The 20,424-nt window shown below is 38.3% G+C and overlaps 1 protein-coding gene across 1 annotated transcript in view; it reads left to right on the top strand.

The window, feature by feature from the left end:
* The first annotated feature begins 7,302 nt into the window (after window positions 1-7,302).
* The window catches only part of LOC150095836 (cell adhesion molecule Dscam2-like), a 137,188-nt gene continuing 124,066 nt past the window's right edge, over window positions 7,303-20,424 (top strand). The window contains exon 1 of the mRNA XM_090409145.1: window positions 7,303-7,382. The gene's annotated coding sequence lies outside the window, so the exon portion shown is untranslated. The remainder of the gene's footprint in view (window positions 7,383-20,424) is intronic.

The following is a 20,424-nucleotide window of genomic DNA, read 5'->3' as shown; positions in this document are numbered from 1 at the left end:
CCTAATTATAAACTTTGCGAGGTGGAAATGGTGAGCCTATTAAGGGGAGTTTTCTGATTTTAAAAGTGCGACAGCGGAAAAGCCACGAGAATTTAATGAAGGAACAATATTTGCATTTTATTGAAAAGCGGCGTGAAAGTTATTGTAAATGGATGCGGACTGTCCCAATAGTTTGCCCGAAATATTAGCGTTTTTCCTTCTATCTACATAAACAAGGGAACGAACGAACGATTTAAATACGAAACTCGCTTTAAGGAAACTTTTTTTTCTTTAAAAAGTCTTCATGAAATTATTCTCTTTCGGATAGTTAAGACGAAAGCAATAATATTGAACCATTTTGCCAGCTTCACCCGCTTCCGGTGTTTGAGGCAACGAATTTATTTATCTTGCCACTTGTGTATTTGAGGGAGGGAGAAAGATCCGGGGATGGGAAGGGGGGGGCACAGAAATCCGTTTCACAACTTCGCGAATAAATTGTTGCAACAAATAGAACTGCCAAGAAGATTAAAGGATTTTAGGAGGCCTCCTCACCCCCCGCGTGTCTCTCCCACCCACCCACCCTTCTGCGTGTTAGGTGTGCATCGTCTTAAAATCTCAGCTAGCCGAATCAAGTGACGGGTTTAGATAAAGTTGGCGTCTTCTCGCCTGTCTCCGTACACAGAAACCTGTGAGAAGTGCACAGCTGTTTTCCGTCCGCACTTTCTCTCGAGCGCGTTTCTGTTTTACCTGCGTTTTCTCCGCCCTCGCGGAAAAGGAACGTCTTTATGCATTTCGCCCTTCCCCCCCCATCCGCACGCGAAATCATCGGCGTGTCAATTTGAGAGGCTGACGGCCTTAAGTTTTTCCGCCGATCTTCGATGACAAGCGTAATCGTGTTGAGCCCTAGGGCGAGCCTGAGAAGATTTGATTCGTCGCACGTGTCACTGTTATTGCACGTGAAAGAATGATCTCCGCCGGACTCGTCCTTTCCACTTCTCTTAGCCCCGAGTATCGATTTCTTCCAGAACTCAGAGACACCGTCCAGATCCTAACTATATGAGGTCTATCAGTCTCGGCTTACGACCGTACCCTCTGACGGCTACGGCGAATTGCATCGCTCACGGTATGCTTCGAATTGTTGGTGTTATCAACAGTCGACGAGCAAATTTGCAACTTCTTTTTTTTTGTTGTTGTTGTTCGGTTGCAAATGGCGCTCTCTGCTAAAATGAAGGCCCTTCCATCACGGGCGGAATGCTGCGAGCGGTGATAACGAGATTATAGGGTTTTAGGTGGTGATAGTGTAGCCATCAAGGAGGACAGCCCCGCTAAAAGAGACGACATCTAATAAATGAATAACACGTTCCTTTCTTGGATGGCAAGAAGCTGCACCGGTGACTGCAGCTCGTGATAAAATGGCATCTGCCACACCTGAGCGGACCTGAGAGGGGAAAAAACTGCATAAAGAAGGGAATGTCACGCAATGGACCAAAATGGGAAATAGTCCAAGTTTATTCATCTAGAAAGCGGGGAAATATTTCGGTTGACACGTCGCTTCGTGTACGCCGTTTGGTGATTTTGATTGGGACCAGACAGCGCGTGAGAGCAACGCAAACAGTGGAACCTCAGAATTATAATTCTGAAGATGATCGGAATAATTTTTTTTAATATATTTAGGTTTTTTAAGTGTCACTAAAATGTATAATAAAGGAATCGGCGTCTCTTAGTATCGCCAATTAATTGGCGACATTCCCTCTGCTTTTTGCAATTTTTTTCAAGCAGGAAACGCTGAGTGAGGTACTTTAAGCAAATAAGTCAAGAAACGGTTTCCTGTCATTAACGGAAGATTAGCGACGGAAGTCCGTATCGGAAACTTAGAGGCCCTTTAAAAATGTGATTAAGAAGACTCTTTAGTTGCATTTAATCTGGTTTGTTTCCAGTGTTCGGAACAGATTTTCGCCGAAGAAAAGCTGCAGATGAGAAACAACGAATCTCACGCGCTAATTTTGCGTCAGAGCGATTTGTCAGCGGTGGTGTAGTCAGCAGGCTGCGTCTACACCTACGGTAATCGAGTTCCAGGAAGTGATAATTAATTGTTAAAGAAAACGAAAGATTAATCCCCTAAGGAGTGGATTACTGTCAGGCAAACTAATACAAATAATTTCCTTTTACCCACAATTAAAATGCCTTCCGTCCATGTTAAGGCGTGTTTGAGTTTGGAAATTCAAACACGACTTGAAGCAGTCCGTTGGTCTTTGTACGAAGATTATTTGCTTAGGTGGTATCATCCAGTCGAAAGAATCGTGATGTCGATCACGTCCGCAAAGTTAAAATATTAAACTTTGATTAAATGGCAGTTCTCACATAAAGGGAACATCCCGAAGGCAGTCAGCTATGAGGCAAACAGAGACCGAAGTTGCTTCCTTGAACTATGAAGAAAGAAAAAAGAATCTGCAGGATTTTAACTTCATAAAAATGTCTTTAAACCTTAAGTTTCTTAAACATATGCTTCATAATCCTGTTTCTTAAAATTAGACTCATGAGAGAGTTTATGATGTTCATAAGAGGATGTCTTCGTAAGAACAAACCGTGTGAGGTTTTCAGCGCTTTAAGTTGACTCCGTTGATACGGGGGAAAACGTAGAATATATACTATATTTGTAGCGCGTAAGAACTTCGGCAAAACCGTGTGCCATTTACGTATTTTTCGCGATACACGGCAAACCGAGCTCGAAAAGTGTCAGAACAAATAAAAACAGGAAGCAACCCAAGATTGGGTTACATTGTAGACTCGTGGAGAATTTGTGTTCAACTTCGCCTTCTCTGACGTCTCAAGAAACGAGTAACGACACGAGACAGAAAATAAACAAATAAAACACGAGCGTGTTGGGCAAAGTACATCGTAGAAATATCAGGTGAGATCGCACCATTCTAAAATGTAATAAAGGGATGTTTAAGGGAAGAGAGTTAAAACGCCGCTTTCCATCAAAGATGGCGAGTTATAAAGAAATTAGCTTCTCTGTTAACGAAGAAAGTAACCTTGCTTAGGTAACTGCGAAGATACAAATAAAGGATCGAAGACAAAACTTATTCAGACTTATTGAGAAGTTAAAAACCCAGATTTCATACCAAGTAAAGAAACTATGAAAATATCGAAATATTTCCTCCTTTTTTGAAAGTTCTGGATATCAAAATGGAAGATGTGCGGTTCGTCTTCGTGAATTTTAATGAAAATTAAATCCTTGCGGTCTATAATAGGCCCATGAAGAAATTATATTTTTCGACAACACGAGGAGACAAGTGCAGTTTCTCGGATAAAAAAAAAATCCAACCACTTAAATGTAACTTGTGGAGAGTAAAATCTGCGTGTCCAACTGGCAGGATTCAAACCCGGGTCATCGCAAATAAAATATTCGTAATGTGAAACAGGAGCTTTCGACTTTGTTCGGTTTTTTTTCATTAATTGAATCAATTTTCTTTTGCAGGAAAAACAACCGAAAGGCTGAGTTACTGATCACGACGGGGGGGGGGGGGGATCAGCCATTTTGTCTATTGATCTTTGATAACTGCACTACTTTTATTTCTCATCTTAAAGACCTTCATCGCAGTTCATCTACCGAGCTAAATTGCTTTATAATACGCATCAAGCACTTTACTGAGCACCCACGTTCTGTTATGCCGGGAAAAAGAAAGTCCGACGTTCTTCGAGGTTCAGTTCAACAGTTTTTTTTTATTCCGAATCACAGTTGAGATATCAGGATTAAAACAGATTAAACAGAAGCGCAGCATGAGATTGACACATAAAAACACGATCACTAATCCAAACATCTGAATGTTTCCATATAAATTCGACACATATTACTAAACGCGACGACATCTTCCACGTTCTGTATTGTGCAGGAACATCCGGTTGTGAGGATATTCGGTCAGTGAAACAGGAACTGTTTCACTAACCGGATATCCTCTCCAGTCGTTGATCATTCTATCTCATAAGAAATGGACAGATAAAGAAAGTGGGCGCTCTTTAATGTACATTCTTGTTTTATTTCGTCAGTTTTCTCAACAAGTTTGTAGTTTCCTCATTAACTAATATTATGTTGAAGCCATTCCGAAGGTTTGGGAAGCTGCGCATGTCAAGAATGGGGGTTCCATTTAGTTTACATCAGGTGGGCACGCAACGTAATACAGGCACTCTACGGAACCTCGTGAGAATATGTTGACTCTGAAGTTAAGTTGCATCCATGTTATTATTGGGATCTTTAACATCTGCGGGAATACATTTCGATGTTCGGTAATTAATTTGAACAGACACGAATTGTTTTCTATTAAATGCCTTCTTGAATAACAAGATGACTTCGCAAGGCTTCTTTTAAGTCTTTGGGCCAGAAAGTCTGATCTGTGGAATAAAATGCCACATTTTATGGATAATTTCACCTGGTAATTTATAAAATTTAATAATAAGGAACCACCTCTGGAAATGTGCACGGACTATCTCCAGCATTGCACAATCTACCGATCACTGCGAATGTGGGCTCCAAGATCAACTTCGGACAGCGAGTTTATTAGGTGCACTGCCTAACCCCTGGTACTGTTCCCTTCTTCTAAACCCTCCAAGTAAAATGTTTTGTATGACAGCTCTTCGGGTGATGAAATATAATAAATTATTATATTAAAGTATATATGAAAATAATAAAGTATTTTTGTAATACTTTTTTATTACAAAAATACTTTTGTAATAAAAAAGTTGATAGCAGCCTTTGTTCTGACGAATATCTTTACGTATTCCTTGTGAATTAATAAGAAAATCTTAACAAAAAGTAAAAAGGTGTCTGTTCCTTTTTAAATAAACAATTTTTGCGTACATTTCTCTGAAACTTTTTTTCTATTTCAAATACATAAAAAAAGTTCCAAATATTTCCAACTTCTTCGCTTACATTATTCTAAAAAACCAGACATTCTGTATTTAGGTTCATTATTCAAACAAATTGAGAACTTGGGAGTTCGTAGAATTTTTTCTTAAACTACCGTTGTGCTAGGTGTTGCGATGTTTGGTAAGTGTGTTATTTCAAGTAAACAACAGCTTAATTAAGAAGCCCTGAAGAGGAGATTAAAACGGAGAAATATAGTTCTCAGTTGTTACCACAAGTTGCAACCATCACTGCTATTCCAACAACCTAAATTGAATCTGGAGATTAAACTCTTAAACTTCACACGGAGAGTGGAGACCGAACGGCTAGCGGATGCTAAAACCCTTCTAATATCGAGATAAAATATGATCAAAATGTTTACTCGCACATGCTATATGATTTATACATATCGCAAAAAGTACTTAGTGTTGCTTGATTGTTTTAGCTAATTCAGTTTTTTGAGAAAAATATTTTCAGATTTTTTATGATGTTCAAAATACTTTTACTTTGCAAACGTTATGTTCATAAAAGAATTAAATTTATTCAGATATTAAATACTATTTGTTGTTTTTGTCCCAAACAAACAGTCGTGATTTAAAAGGAAGCGGGTCACCAAATTCGGCGATCGTGGGTTGGTTGAGCAACAGACTTCGTCAATACGAATGACAAAGACGTCGGACAAACGAACTTCATTCTTAGCTTAATGGAGTAGTTTGTGATTATTAAAGGCTCGAGAATGTAAGGATCATTTACCCGCCAATAAGGTAATATACGTTAAAAGGATTCAGTTTAGAGAGTTCAGTCTCCAGAACCTCATTAGCGGATTCATGCGATGCTTTTAGCGGTAAATGCTCGCTGTTCGTGGCGACCAGCAACCTATTATTGCAGACTGTTACGCATCAGCGGAACTCTTTGTGTTTCGGATTAGTCTACAGCTCAAGTCTGTTCTTCGGAGCGCAGTTCACAAATCAAAGTGAGTTTGCCTCTCTTATAAATGTAGATGTGGCAGCGTAGTTGGTCCAGGGCGGCTTTTTTCCAACCAATCGACCGTGTTCGATTCGAATCTCACTGCTAAGTGGTAGACGGATTTTAGCAGGGCTTGGCGCTGGACCACCCTTCCCTTTTGCTTATTGGAGGTCTTCAGTGATTTGGAAAACGTTTCTTATTTGAGTCTCTAAAGAAAGAGTCCTGATTACGTAATCCTTAGTTCACGTTAGGTTTGTAACCTTTCGCAAATACGTGTCGACAGTATAATTTTAACCGAGAAGAACGTGCGTTGTGGTCCGTAAGAAGACCTACATAATGGTTACGAAGAAATAATATCCAAAATAAAAGTGTTTTTTTTTATTTGACTTCCACCCATGAAAGGACTTTTGTAAACCTATAGCACATTCGTTACCGTGAATATGATGCGGAATGTTTTAAAATTTTTTATTAATTTTATATGCTGTTTTTATATTTGTATTTATATTTTGTATGAATATATAGTACATAGACAACATATGATGGCATTTAAATTGTATTGTATATAGTTTTTATTCGTTTCGTATCAAGTGCGTTCCCTTGGCTGTTCTTCCTTCTTACTCTTTATTAACCTGAATCATCGAATATCATCACTCTGTTATATTAATTTCACACTTAACCAATAACTATTTTCGCTGTTTTGCCATCATTCGTTAAAGTTAACTGCGAAGCGCTTTCACCTGAATCTCTCTCTCCAACCGTGCGCGCGTGTCACGTACCACAACGATGAAACTCGTGATCTAATTGCGCCGCAACACTCGTATCTGAAAACTAATATGGGAAGCCATTTTGAAATTACCAAGCACACGTGGAACAACATTTATCAGCTGTCGCGATTAAATATTCCAGTTTCCTGTCGAACCGTCATTAAATGAAACAGTCTGATGAATTATTCAGAAATCCATCAAAATAAATCATCACAACAGCTCTGCCGTGACACATTCCAATGATAATATTTAATGCTAAACACCGGTGCATGTTAGTGTCGAAACTGTAATATTACCGGAGAAGATATTAGCGCTCCAAATACGTGAACACGATAAGGTAACATGACTCGAAACTGATAACGAAATGCTTGTACATGAAGATTATTCGAAGACCAGCTCGAAGATACAGACGGTGTATTTTTCCGAATCTTACCAAAAGATTAGCGAAACATGTCTAGAATTACTTAAATATTTAAAACACGACCGGAATTACCTTGCGCTAATTACAAATAACGCACCTCCCTTCTCTCTATAAATAAATGAAAAAAAAAAAAAAAACACTCGTGCAATTTTAAGTAGTAGTGTTTATTAAATTTTGCATCTTATCCATAATTAATTGTCTCTAATTCCGCTTTCAGATATCAAAAGGAAGCATCAAAATCGCGAGGAGATGAGACCCCTATCCAAAGATTTCGAGAACTTTGATGAAAGGAGATTGGGAAGCAAGAAACCTGCTGTCACTATAAGGAGTTTACATAAACAAAATTTAGGTGAGAATGGATTCGTTCGTTGTGATCTGATAATTACGCGCGTACTTTTAGTGTCAAATTCCGGAGATGATGTCAATGCAAACTTAAAAACATTAAAGATTGCAAAGTCATAACAGTTTTCTTCTTGGCGCTGAAGGTAGATTTTCGGAGGGGGGGGGGGATTGCAAGTTCTTTTTATGACGCTTCATAAAATTCATTTATTTTGGCTTCCCTGTTCACGAAGCCTTTATTACAAGGGATGACGAACATCGTGTTCCGCATAGCTTTTCTAGCCCTTTTCGATTGTTCTCATTATGAAACCGACGTTTTTTTAATGTTTCGAACTATTTGGCTTTTCTTTTTAATTCTATGAATTTTTTTAGTGTTTTTATAAACATTCTTTGAACAGAATTTTTTTCCCCGTTTGCTCTTTTTACTTGAATATTTTTCATTTTTTTTTACTTTGAACTTTATTTTTTTACTTGGTCGATTTTTTTTCATTTTTACTTGGTTGAACTTTCCTTTTCATTTATTTTTTATTTTTTGCTTGGTTGAACTTTCTTTTTCATTTTTTTCTTTATTTTTTATTTGGTTGAACTTTTTTCATTTACTTCCCCTTTTTTATTTCGCTAACTATTTTTTTTTTTTTTCGTTTTTCCATGAAGAACAGTTTTACGTTGCCCCTGTTCTTGTTTGTTTTCTCTTCTTTTTTTTTTTCATTTTCTTCTTGTTTGAATTGTTTGTTCTTGCTATATTAGGCTCATTTTATTTAAAAGAGGCCCTCCGTCGAAATATTAAGCAGAAAGTAAGATGATAATAATGATGAGAAAGTATTCATTTAGGAAAGTACTTCAACAATGACTAAGAGGCAAAGAAATAATGCGAAAATTATTCGTTCTGGCTTTACTTATTCATTCTTATTATTATCCTCAACTGCGATAATGAACATATGTATGTTTCTAACGTTCGATATTAATGTTCTTTCTTCCCTCTCCAGACTGCACTCGTACGTAGAGCTACTAGCGCGCGCTCTTGAAGAGTCATTGCTTTGCTCTTATCTGCATCGAAAGGAACAATCTATATTCTGCATAATGTGAGCACACATCACACTATCAGATTCCCCGCACATCAAGAAGTCCTGTGGTGTTATTAGCCGGCAAATGAAAGCCGCAGTTATCTGTTTGTGATTATGAGAAGCCGTTTCTGCAAAACGAGAATTGCAGGAGTTATAAGAGCTTTTATTGGTTTGTCTTAAATTCTGTGGATTTTATTCAAATGAATGCAACAAAAAGTAATTGGTGAATGTGTTGTAGCACTTTGGAATAGCGATCTCTTATAGCCATCGGTAGCGTCTGGCGCAATTATTGCCTCTTACTCCCCCCCCCCCCCCCAATCTACTAAACACCCATAGCGTTTGTAATTGGAAAATATAAATCTGGGGGTAACATAACACTGGAAATTATTCCGATGGTCGCATTCACCATCGGAATCACAGAAGACAAATGCTGCTAGAAGATTAGTAACTAGGCGTTTTTTTTTTTTTTTGTTTTTTTTTTTAAGTGAGAAAAAGCAGATCAGCGAATGAAATAAATGAAGGGATAAGATAAGAACAGGGACATAGATGGGATAGACAGATATTTCGAATTTTAAACTTAAAAATGTCAGTTAATAGATAAACAAGAATTGCTTGTAGAATTAGTATTGTTTTATTAAATTATTTTATAAATTATTAGTGGAACTAGCACGTGATAAGATCATTTAAAACGGGATAAAGTATAAGAACAATGATCGTAACCAAGTTCATAAATGTTTCTGAAAGTTCCCAATGGGTGTTCGCTGCCAGGCAATGCAGATGCCTTGATCCAATCATTTTCAATTTTAGCGCTTTGCCTGGTCGGCAAACAAACTCGGGTCACCTTCAAATGGTCATTTTAACTTGACTGGTTAAAATCAAGAACGTGTTCCAGTTCCAAGTGCAGTTTTACTGAAATACTATCATCGATTTATTCATACAAGTCTGACAATAAAATCAATGCCGGTGTGTTAATATTAATTGTATTAATCAGTAGCGATTTGTATTATTTTATAAAATTAAAATAAACGATCATTAATAGACAGACCATCAAGAAAATTGAAACCTCTGAGATGTGGCTAAATATATCATGGACAGAAAATTACTAATGAAGATGTCTTAAAATCCATTGGAAAAGCCAAATATCTCATACAAACAATCAAGAAGCATAATCAAAAAACATATCTTGGCCCCATCATGAGAAACGGCAAATATCAGCTTCTACAAATCGTTTTGGTAGGAAGAATTGATGGCAAAAGAGCTACAGGAGGAAAAAGAATATTTTGGTTGGAAAATATCAAGATGTGGACAGGAAAGAGCAGCGTACAACTGCTCAGATCAACGCAAGATCGTAGTTTGTTCGCCAAGATGGTCGCTGACCTTCGATAGAAGATGGTATCACCATAAGAAGAATGAAAATAGACGACTGGTTTTTTTGGGGGGAATGCATAACTGCTATTAGCGTCACCAGCTGTGCTCACAGAGCAAATTTCTTTGGCTTATATTTTCGCAATTTAAATTCAATTGACCACATAGATCTTTTTTTCTGAGTCAGAGATCAATTCAGCCGTAAAAACAATCTAAAATCTTTTATATAAAATATAAAACTTTAAATGTAAATAAAAAAATCGGTTACTATCATTCTCCATTCGAACGAAAGCTTTTTTTAATGAAAATGATAGCAGAAAGGCCATGAAAAAGTTTTAAAATGAGTCAAATGAGTTGCATTTGTAAATAAAAGTGCTCAGAGCAAGTCCTATCCATAATGGCGATATCTGGAAATGCTCACGATATCGCTGAGCAATCCGCTTTTTGTTAAACCTATTTCCATACCAAACCGTCCCATTGCACTTGGACTTGATGCTTTGCGTTCTCGTGTTTGGAAAAGAAAGTCGTGGGGATAATCAAATCATAAAATAACAACCGAGTAGGTGTTTCATCACCACCGAAAAAGTGTCTGCGGAATCTGTTTTGCATATCGTGCCGTAACAAAATGTCTCTCTTTAACAGAACCTGCGCTAATTGTATGTTCAAAGCAGAAGTGTTATATGGAGAAAGTTAACTCATGAGATTGAGAGAGAATATTCATTTCCTTTGTCAGTAGCTCACATAGCTCTTGGAGCAGCATGCATTGTTGTTAATAAGTAAACAGCCAACCGACATTAATTTATTGTTTCCATTTAATATATTTTATGTTTTACAATAATGCGATTGGTTGTACTTTAAACAAGCAAAGCAACGTCATAAAAGCAATCGATTTGCATTTTGCATTTCAGCGTAGTGACGTAATAATGAATTTCGAGAAACGTGTCTGCTTTATTTTTTATTTTTTTCTTCTCTGGGAGTAATACAGAAGATGAAACAACTTCAGTCAAAACGCTTCAAGGAGTTTATAATTTCATTACGACACAGATATCATACAATATTTTATTGAAATATTACTAACATTTTTAGCTTCGTCAGTAAAATGGCTTCGTGCCAAGCGATAAAGTTAGATTCCTTTTAATTAAAGTAATGGATTGAATAGGAAATTCTCATTCGAAAAGGAAAAAAGAAACATTTTGTATTTTCGCGAGTACTGCAGTGTCTGAGGGCGAATTAATTTTCATAATTGTGTTTGCATTTAAACGCACAAATCTCGTAAATAGAAACAGAAAATGAGAACCTGAAAAGTGACAGTTATGGATGAGCGCAGTTCCATAACCCCATAATTTAGTTGCGCTTTTCTTTTCTCTCTTTCATTTCACGTTCGATTCGTACATCAGATACCTCCCAAATTGCGATGCTGCATGCCGAGTTTAGCTTCCTCTTTTATTTACTACACAACACCATATCCAATAGAGTGCGCTGTCTGCTAATCACAGTATTGTTATTATCCCAATATTGTTCAACAATGATTATAATCGATTTCGGTGTTTATCCGTCTGCTGCGTTAATTATTTAAAATTTTAACTAAATTTCTAACAATGGAGACAGTAAATGTATTATTCCTCTTTATAAAGAGTCTTCTTCAACCACACTCGAGCTTGGGACTCCTGGATTTGTTGCCTCCAACCATGTCTGTGTAGAATCTTACTTCTCCAGCAATACTGAATCTTATCAGATACGATATGAATCCTTAACCTGCTCGATCGACGATCTTTGTCACACAGCCATTGTTGCGTTCTGTGATCCAACAAATCGATTACAATCTGTTATTTAAGTAATGCATTTCTCTCTATACTAGCTTTATTTATCTATTTTTTATTTTTTTTTTGAGTTTTTTTTTGTTGCTTTGTTCATTCATTTATCAAAATGAGATTTACAACAAACTTTCAGCATTTGTTCAAAGTTCCTCTGAGAAGGTTTCGTGTTATTAACGGGAATTAGATGGCAGCAGATAATAAAGTCACGCATTAAGAGCAGAACTGCCGATGCTCTGATTTAAAGCAAACAATGAACTCAACTCTGTTAGCCAAAACTATAAACTCGTGTAGTCTACCAAATAGTTGCCAGCCTACTTGATATACAATAGTAGTTAGTGTTCTCGCTCTCCAAGCGAATGGTTGCGGTTTCGAATCCCGCTATGGAAATAGATGGTTGTTAATGTCGTTAGGAGAAGATGCCCTTCACCACCCGCTTATTGGAGAGCGGAAGTGCCTTGAAAAAAATATTCCATATTTGGTTCCTAGAGCAGAGTTTCCGAGTTATGTGAAAATACATAATAAAAAAGTGCAAAAAATAAAATAAATAAAATGAAGAAGTATAACCCATTCATAATACCGATGTACAATTCGGTGGGAATGAAATACAGATTTTTAACTTCTCAAATGTATTTTAATCATATCCATTACGTAGAACAGAAGCGTTTTCTATTTAATTTTTTGTTCTATTTATTGAGTGAGTCTGAAACGAACGATCTCATCAAAAAAACGTCCTTGCAAGAGTGCTGATGAGGAATAATATTTCTGCATTGCTGTCACACGAGATAAACATAAATGAACATAAGTGTTACAGTTCGGCTAAGTTGGCCGAAAACAAAGTGGAAGATCCCAAAAGAATTATTTTAAGTAATCTGTTTCGCCTAAAGGGGTTTTGTGTGTCACGAGCAAGATCAGTGCCAAACACTCCGTCACCTCACTTTATCAAATAAACTCGCCACGCATCGTCTCGAATAGTTTCTGCCATTCTGATGTAAAACAATTGCGATTGTGTGTGTGCGTGTGCGCGCGCGCACCCGAGTGTCCTTCCTCGTGAAAGAAGCCATTTAATATTAGTCCAAATGGCAGGAACATTTAATTTGCTAGGCGACGCAGAGCTATTATCGCAGATGCGACATGGAAAACCGGAAGAAGTTAACGAAAAAGATCCAGGACGCACCTGATGTGAAATTAATAGAAATGGAACTCTCGTTATCAGTGTGGATGACGGCATTGTTCGGAGGAGACCTCTGACTTTATCTTAAAACAAGCGTCGTAATGTAGAAGTAGCCGTTTGTTTACCAAACAGGGAGACAGCCAGCATTAGATTACGTTAACATGTCATAGTATTATAAACCCTGAAAAGCGGATGCATATTACATCGGGGCTACTTTCATTTCCATTTGTCGTATGTCCGTGCTTATTCACACACAGAAATTGCCATCTCTCCCACTTTCTCCCTCTCGCTAACACTTGTCAGGAAATTAATACTGCTAGAATAAATGAAACTCTTACTTAAGGCTGAGTCTGATACGCAGTTCGCAAATCCGAACACAGTCGTGCTAATGAAATGTTCCTAAACTTAATTAGCAACCTGTCAAGCTGTCTAGCGGACTGCCTGTTAAAGCAAGCCCAGATGCAGACTTAGAAAACAAGCCTGACTTCAGAAATACGGAGGGAAAAAAATGCACGCATACGAACAACGGTGTATATTATCAAATTTAGTCGTACTTCCAGACAATCCCCTCTCTCTTATAAGGATCAACTGTTTATTAAGAGCCAAACGTTTGGTCGTTACAATGCGCAAATTATAAAAGGAAAAATTCTTTCAGAAATACCGGAATTTACTTTTCTTTTCGAAATGCAGCTTGATCTACAGGTCGGGTCAATAATGAGATTTTAATAAAGTCTAAGAACACGCAAATCGAGCTGAAACGAACAAGTAATGAAACTGAACATGCCTTCTGTTTTAGCTTGGAACAATGTTGAAATCTGTAGTCTGCTTATTTCTGTCGACTTTCATTTTGTACTGTCGAAGTGAAATTGTGATGGCAAAGAGAATTGTTGGGTACAAATTAATCCGTCTAAGTACATATATTCCACAAATATGGTTGCTGTCGTCATCTCTTTCTTCATCATTGGTATACGATGGAGGAGTTAAGCAGCGTGATGTGGAAATGGAGGATTTTTCTTCCGGAAAATTCGGGTTCCTCTCCCTTAACGGGATCACATGGGATAAAAGATCACGTGCACTTTACCGACACAATATGTGGCTTTAGTTGCTTCGGTTGTACTTCAAAACAACAACAACAAAACGTATGAAAAAGAAATACAAATCGCAGATGTGTATTTTTGAGCCACGAAATAAACAGACGTTTATCTTGGTTTTGATTGGTCAGTAGAGCTAGCAAATATCTTGGATTCGAATTTTATGCGTGTTCATGTGCTGCATAGGATGCCCACACTTTCTGGGATCGATCAGTTATTTCAGAGTAATAAAGTGGCACCGACTGCCATTCTCCCTTTAAATATTATTAAAAACCCACCGGTTCAAATGACACAGCTTGGATTCTTCATGACAGAGAAATGAAAGCTTTATTTCACTGGCGAAGAACGACGCGATAAAAACGAAGCATTTTCTTGAGAAAGACTCAAAAATTGTTTTCTCTAACAAATGGAACGGGACTCTTACATTTTGGGGGAAATATTCCGAGTTGTTTTTTAATAATATTTCATGCGACGTTTATAAATATGCTAATAGACAGAGAATGGCGTTATTTATTGAAAGTCCGGGGGAGGTCTAAATCTTCGCCATAAACAACAACAGCAGAAAAGAAAAGTGGACCCAACCATCGGAAAAAATTTATTGGAATGCCCAAACACGCAACCAAAGCATCGGAAAATGATTTTCTGCGCTCTTTCAATCCACTTTCATATGTGTATGCTTTGAAAATATCCTCCGCTGCAGTGATTTCGGTCGAGCCGCTACGAATCATTTTTCCCAATTTGCCGTACTTCTATCTTCAGACAAAATCTCGGCGCAAAAAATACCTATTAGGTACACAAATCACATGTTATTCATAACACGGGAATTCCATACCTTCCTCCCGCTGTCGGGTTGAGCGTTTTTCTCTTCTGCTCCACTACGTCACAATGATTCGCAGACGTCAGACGCACGGTGAGAACGTGAGCTTCAGAAAAGGGAACACTAATGATCAATTTCGTTTCTTTGACTGACAGCGAAATACGATGTTTGTCGTAGGCCCCCCCTCTCACGCGCGCATGCTCCTTTCTCTTTCGCTCTCTGGGAAAAAAAGGCCTTCCGTTTTTAGAGTGCAAGAAATGAAAGTTAAAAAAAAAAGGAGAAGAAAGATTGATACTGCCCTGCATCTGTTATTTTCTAAGCTTCGAGAAAGTTATGAGTAACCGAAAGAAGGAAGAGGTAAGGAAGTTTCTTTCTAGACCGGCAAATCCAAATATAAAAATGAATAACTCATAAGCTACCTTTTGCGAAAGAAAATGGGATTGCAAGCTTAGCTGATGAAAAAAGAAATTGTTCGCGAACTCCTTTCCGAGGTACAAAATTAGCTTACTGCTTAAATATTTGAAACAGTCGTAGCTTCTGAACAAACTATGCAGATGAATTGTTCGGTTTAATTAGAGGCGAAAAAATTGCAGCAGACAACAGAAGCGAGCTGTTCGTTTCATTGTTGAGTCACAAGTTTTGTTTAGCGTAAACTTGTATTGTTGTATTGCATTGTTTAGTTCAGGACGTTTGTAGAAGCGCCATGGCTACTGGATTACAAAAAATATCTTCAGTGGTGCTGTTATACTCTTCCATGTGAATAAGATAAAGGAATTATTGCTATGAAATCCCTCGAAAGTTTCCTGCATTTTGAAGATTACTTGGAAATGCGATTTTTCTACGAACAGTTTATTGTTAAGCTCTTGTTTTTATTCGATTGTCCCAGACGAATATATTTGAATCCATCGCAATATCGAATTGTTTCTGTTGGCCGCTCAACTAATTAACATCTATATTAACCGGATCTGATTGATGCACAGAAACGCTTATGAAACGCGCTCTCAAAATAGAAATGGGTGGCATAACATGTACCGCTGCTATTTCTAGTTCCTAAAAAGGTAGTCAAGTATGATGTGCGATTTTCAGTAGCTATTGAGACGGTAAGAGACAATGGATGCATGAGGACCGACCGACGCTACTCCATCACTGTCACGATTCGCTAGTTACGAATTTCCTGTGGCTCCTGTCCGCAGTCCTCAGAAAAAACTGAACATGTGACTTGTGGCTGACGTTTGATCCACAGCTTGACAGTGGATCAAATGGCTTGCAGTTAGTGCATTGGGAATCATCATAACATCAGCAGATGATGATCGAATATGCATCTTACGCACTGTATCATGTGGTAACTGATAAAGCAGAAGACGTTTTGTTTTATCAAGAAATGTAGGTATCTGAGGAAAAAGCCATTTTCTCAGAGAAAGATCTCTGGGACAACTCTACCCATTTGAGATTTATTGCTGACTGCATTGTACAGCAATGTTCTTCGTATCCCAGTATGGTTGCCTTAAGTTTTCCATCCACTGACAATACAAAAAAAAAAAAAAAAAGGTGTCATTTGGTGTCCTACATTAGAGGACGCTCAAACTTCAACAAATTCATTTTAAGGGTTTTGGATATCCCCTCTGTGGTTCGACAAGCGATATGAAGAAGATACTCAACGATGTGCAGAATGCAAGATAGCTTGTGACGGGGCCCTCTTTTATGATTGGCCCTTTATGGGACTGTTTGAGGATCCTGGAGGGTTCAAGGACAAGTGCATAAATTGGAAACAGCATCAAAGAATCTTTTGCTTTCATTTTTCGCGTTTGCCCTCTTTCGTGCGTCTAAAAATAGCAACACCATTTCTTAAACGGTGTCATATTCTTGCACGAGTTATCAGACAGTAAATAGCAGCAGTGATCGATTATTTTATGAAGCCATTAATTTTAAATAATTATCTTTAACGACCCCGGAGTTAAATCTTAAACGATTATGTGTCTAACGGACGTTGTGTAGCATTGCGTATCGCCCGCATTTTTACCGCCGCACAACAAAACGTTCGCAGATGGGCAACAACTTCTCCACTGATACCAACTATTCACCGAAGATTCGCTACGTGTGGCAGTTTAAATGAACCTCACGTCCCGCAAAACATGTTTAGCGGCGAAAAAAAGCTTTTTTCGGCGTGGCATTTGCGTGCCTTCGCAAACAGCTGCTATTTTAAGCGTTCGCTCTCATTAATCAAAGTTCGATCAGGCTGTCAGGAAGATGAATAGAGAGTATGTGTTCATATCGGAGTTCTACTTAACCGTCTTGGGAAAGATTAGTAACGCCACGGAAAGGGAAATACCACCTGCCTCACGTTCTTCCACCGGAGAAAGATTACGTGTATTTAGAGTGCGTCGGCGTGCCACGATGGGTTTGGGAGCAAAGATTTATGGCGCATTTTCCCGAGCTTTGTTTGAATGAACTGTCGTTTGTTCTGAGGAAACAGCGGCAAAATGCTTGTAGTGAATTTCTCGTAACTTCTTTTTTATATTCGTAAGACTCTACTGTTTTGGAGTCGTCCGTTTTGTTGATCGGGGACATTTATTTCTCCGAAATAGGCCTGGGAATTTAAAATAAAACCTGCTGGACTAAATCTGAAATTTAAGCTTTTTTTTTTTTACTTGTTTTGTTTCTGCGAAATGTTTTCCGAGTTGACCTTCGTGGCAGAAAAGCAGATTTGCACGTGCAGGTGATTTGAGGCAATTCCATTATTGGCGGCTCGTTTATCGCTGATTTATTTTTATTTATTTTATTTATTTTTTATTTATTCTTAAAGAAATGACGCTTCTCGGTAGGTACGAGAAGTACTTACACTTGCGGTCAAAAAGAATGGCTGCACTTCCAGATTTAAACGATGTTTAATTCTACGATAAAAAAGTATAAAACACTTAGATGTGTATCTTGTGATATTCGACATTTAATAAATATTATTAAAGAAGCATGATTAAGCAATCTCAAATAAAATAACACAGCACAGTTATGAGAGCGCGCAGCACTAAATTGCTCTGGAAACGGCAGATTAACGATCGTTTGCTGTTCACAATACAAAGAGATAAAAACCCAAACGAAACTACGCGTACATCACGTGACTCCTTTCATTTTTTTTTCCTTTCTGTAAACAATGTCGTGAACGCAACATCATTTAGTGAGCACGTTCACAACAATTGCTATCGCACGCGTGCACAGTCTGTATTAGTTTTATGCGTTCAGGCACTCTAAAGATATGCCGTTTAGTGTAATATTAAAACAAATTACACGCGAGGTTAATTTTCGTCTCTTTTGATATTTGCCACCAAAATCACTGACACTAAATGCCAAACTTTGGACGCCACTTTTAGCGCTGAAATGGACCACGTTTTGCATGGCAGCCACATAAAATTTGCATGATATTAACACACTTTATCCAAATACTGTACTTGGCTTAAAGGTGCAATTCAGTTATCCATTAACTAAGGTACCAAAGAAAAATGAGTTCAACTTGGCCGTAAACAAATGACAAAGTCTGCACGCCCCAAAACAAAAATCCGTCGATATATTATCGTGATTAATAGCACAGACTTAACAGCGATTATACTGGATCACGACTAAGTCTGCAGTAATCGAATTACCGCACCGCAGATCGCTAATCCACATGTCTGTGATCACACAAAATTCATTTCCTCCCTTCAATTAATTGGAGACAGTTTGACTGCTGAGTAACACGGATTACTACTAATCCATACACCCTCATAATCCAGGCTTTACCGTACAAGCTAATCGCGAAAGCTATTTGCAGTAAAAGTGGACATTGGAAGACGTAGTCTGACCTAATAGAGACAGTCGGGGGGGGGGGGGACTAGTAATAAAATGCAGACCTAACCAATAGTGGATGCACTGGTGCTGCACATGCGGATATTTTTAGGAAACATTTTAAGAAACTTAAGGGTGTATCCATTAATATTTATTACACCGAATAGTTTAACCCAAGTTCAGTACCAAATTCTCATTTGGTCAATATAAAGGAATATTTTAGAATTTAAGTTCATTTTTATCCGGAAAATTTCGATTGAAGAAATCCATGTTGAATTATAGTTTGTCATTTTTATGTGAATTCCACTCTCGTTCCATAAATTGATCTGTTTTGAATTAGGGACAACGCAACTCAAGTATGGCGTAAGTTTATATTTTCTGGTAGGCTTTTACCTGTTCTCGTCATCCTTTCAAGAATTTAAGCCCAACGGCCTGTTCCTGTTTCTTTCCATCCTTCTCTTGGTCGTTTTGGCTTTTATGTCCTTGAAAAGTGGTTCGTATCTTTTTGGGTGGTTGTGAACTGTCCATTCTTTCTATGGCTATAATCCATTTCTTTGCGTATTTACACTGCTTGGAAAAAAATGAACAGGCATCCCCATGGGCAAGGTGCATCGTATCATGTAATAAGTCGCGTATTTGTAGCCGATATAAATTGGAGGATTGCGATGCTCCCAAGTCAGTGCAACTGTGTCTGTCCGGGTGAAATGGCTGCGAGGAGGGAACTGACGGAGTTTGAAAGAGACGTTGTGAACGGATGCCATGTTGTAGGTCTATCTGTTCGACAAAATGTTGACAAATTGGATCATCTCAGGTCAACAATCAGTCATACCGTACTCAGATGGAAGCACAGGGAGTCAACTACAACTGGAACATGAATCTGCACGAAAACTCACAAATGGGTTTCCACAGTAGGACCGCAATATGCAAACCCCCACATTACTCGAACCAACATCTTCTTCGGAGGTGCAAAGAGCGTGTACAGTTGGAAAGCTGTGTTATGGAGCGACGACTCACGCTATCCCCCCCCCCTCTAGCGAGCAGATGGATGGATGTGGTGGATGTCCGCTGAACGTCTCTTACCAACTATGAAATTCGGAGGTGGCGGTGTTGTGATGGTATGGTTCTGTTTTTCCTGGTTTGGCCTCCAACCTCTGTAGTGTCATCAACATTGAACTCCGAGAGGTATCTGAACATTCAATGCATCGTACTTCATGGCGTTTATACGGAAGTGACCATTGTCTCTTTCAACAAGACACTGAACCGTGTCAAAAGGCTGCTGTAACCGAGTGGTTTGTGGACATGAAGGTCCCCACACTTAACGGGCCTCCACAAAGCCGTGATCTCGATCCCCCTTGATGAACTGATAGATGTGAGATGAACTGGATAGCGTCGGGTGAGGTCAATGAACTTACTCCTCACAACAGTCCAGCATGTGTGCATGAATGATCCAGAACTCCAGTTGATCGCTTGTTCCCCGTATGACTGCTGCATTCATCGCTGCGAAAGGTGGTCCCAACGTTATATTGAGGTGGCGCTCACCTTAATACGACGTCTTTTCCTCACACTATGGTGTCCGTTGACTAATTACCAAGCAGGGTATTATCTATTACTGAGTCTATTTCTAGTTATTTACGTATTTTTATGCTTATTTTGCCTCCCTGGATGCAGACTACTGTCCTTCGTACGAATGTCATTTCTTCAGTTTCTATTTTTTTTTCTTCTGCACTGGTAATGGTCCAAACTTCACTTCTGTGCAATAGACAACGTGTTGCAGAACTTTTTAAACTCTTATCTTTATATGCTTATGAACTCAGTTAGATTTAAAGATATTATTGGTAATCAAGGTTATCAAAGAAATTTGAAATGTTGGTGTCAGATTCCTCTGTCTGTGATAAAGCACATCCCAGGTAT

The sequence above is a fragment of the Typopeltis vanoorti genome, chromosome 19, assembly GCF_054136105.1.
Source record: "Typopeltis vanoorti isolate ZY-2024b chromosome 19, IOZ_Tvanoo_1.0, whole genome shotgun sequence".
NCBI lineage: Eukaryota > Metazoa > Arthropoda > Arachnida > Uropygi > Thelyphonidae > Typopeltis > Typopeltis vanoorti.
The sequence above is the reverse complement of the archived record's forward strand: the minus strand, read 5'-3'. Positions and strand labels throughout refer to the sequence as shown.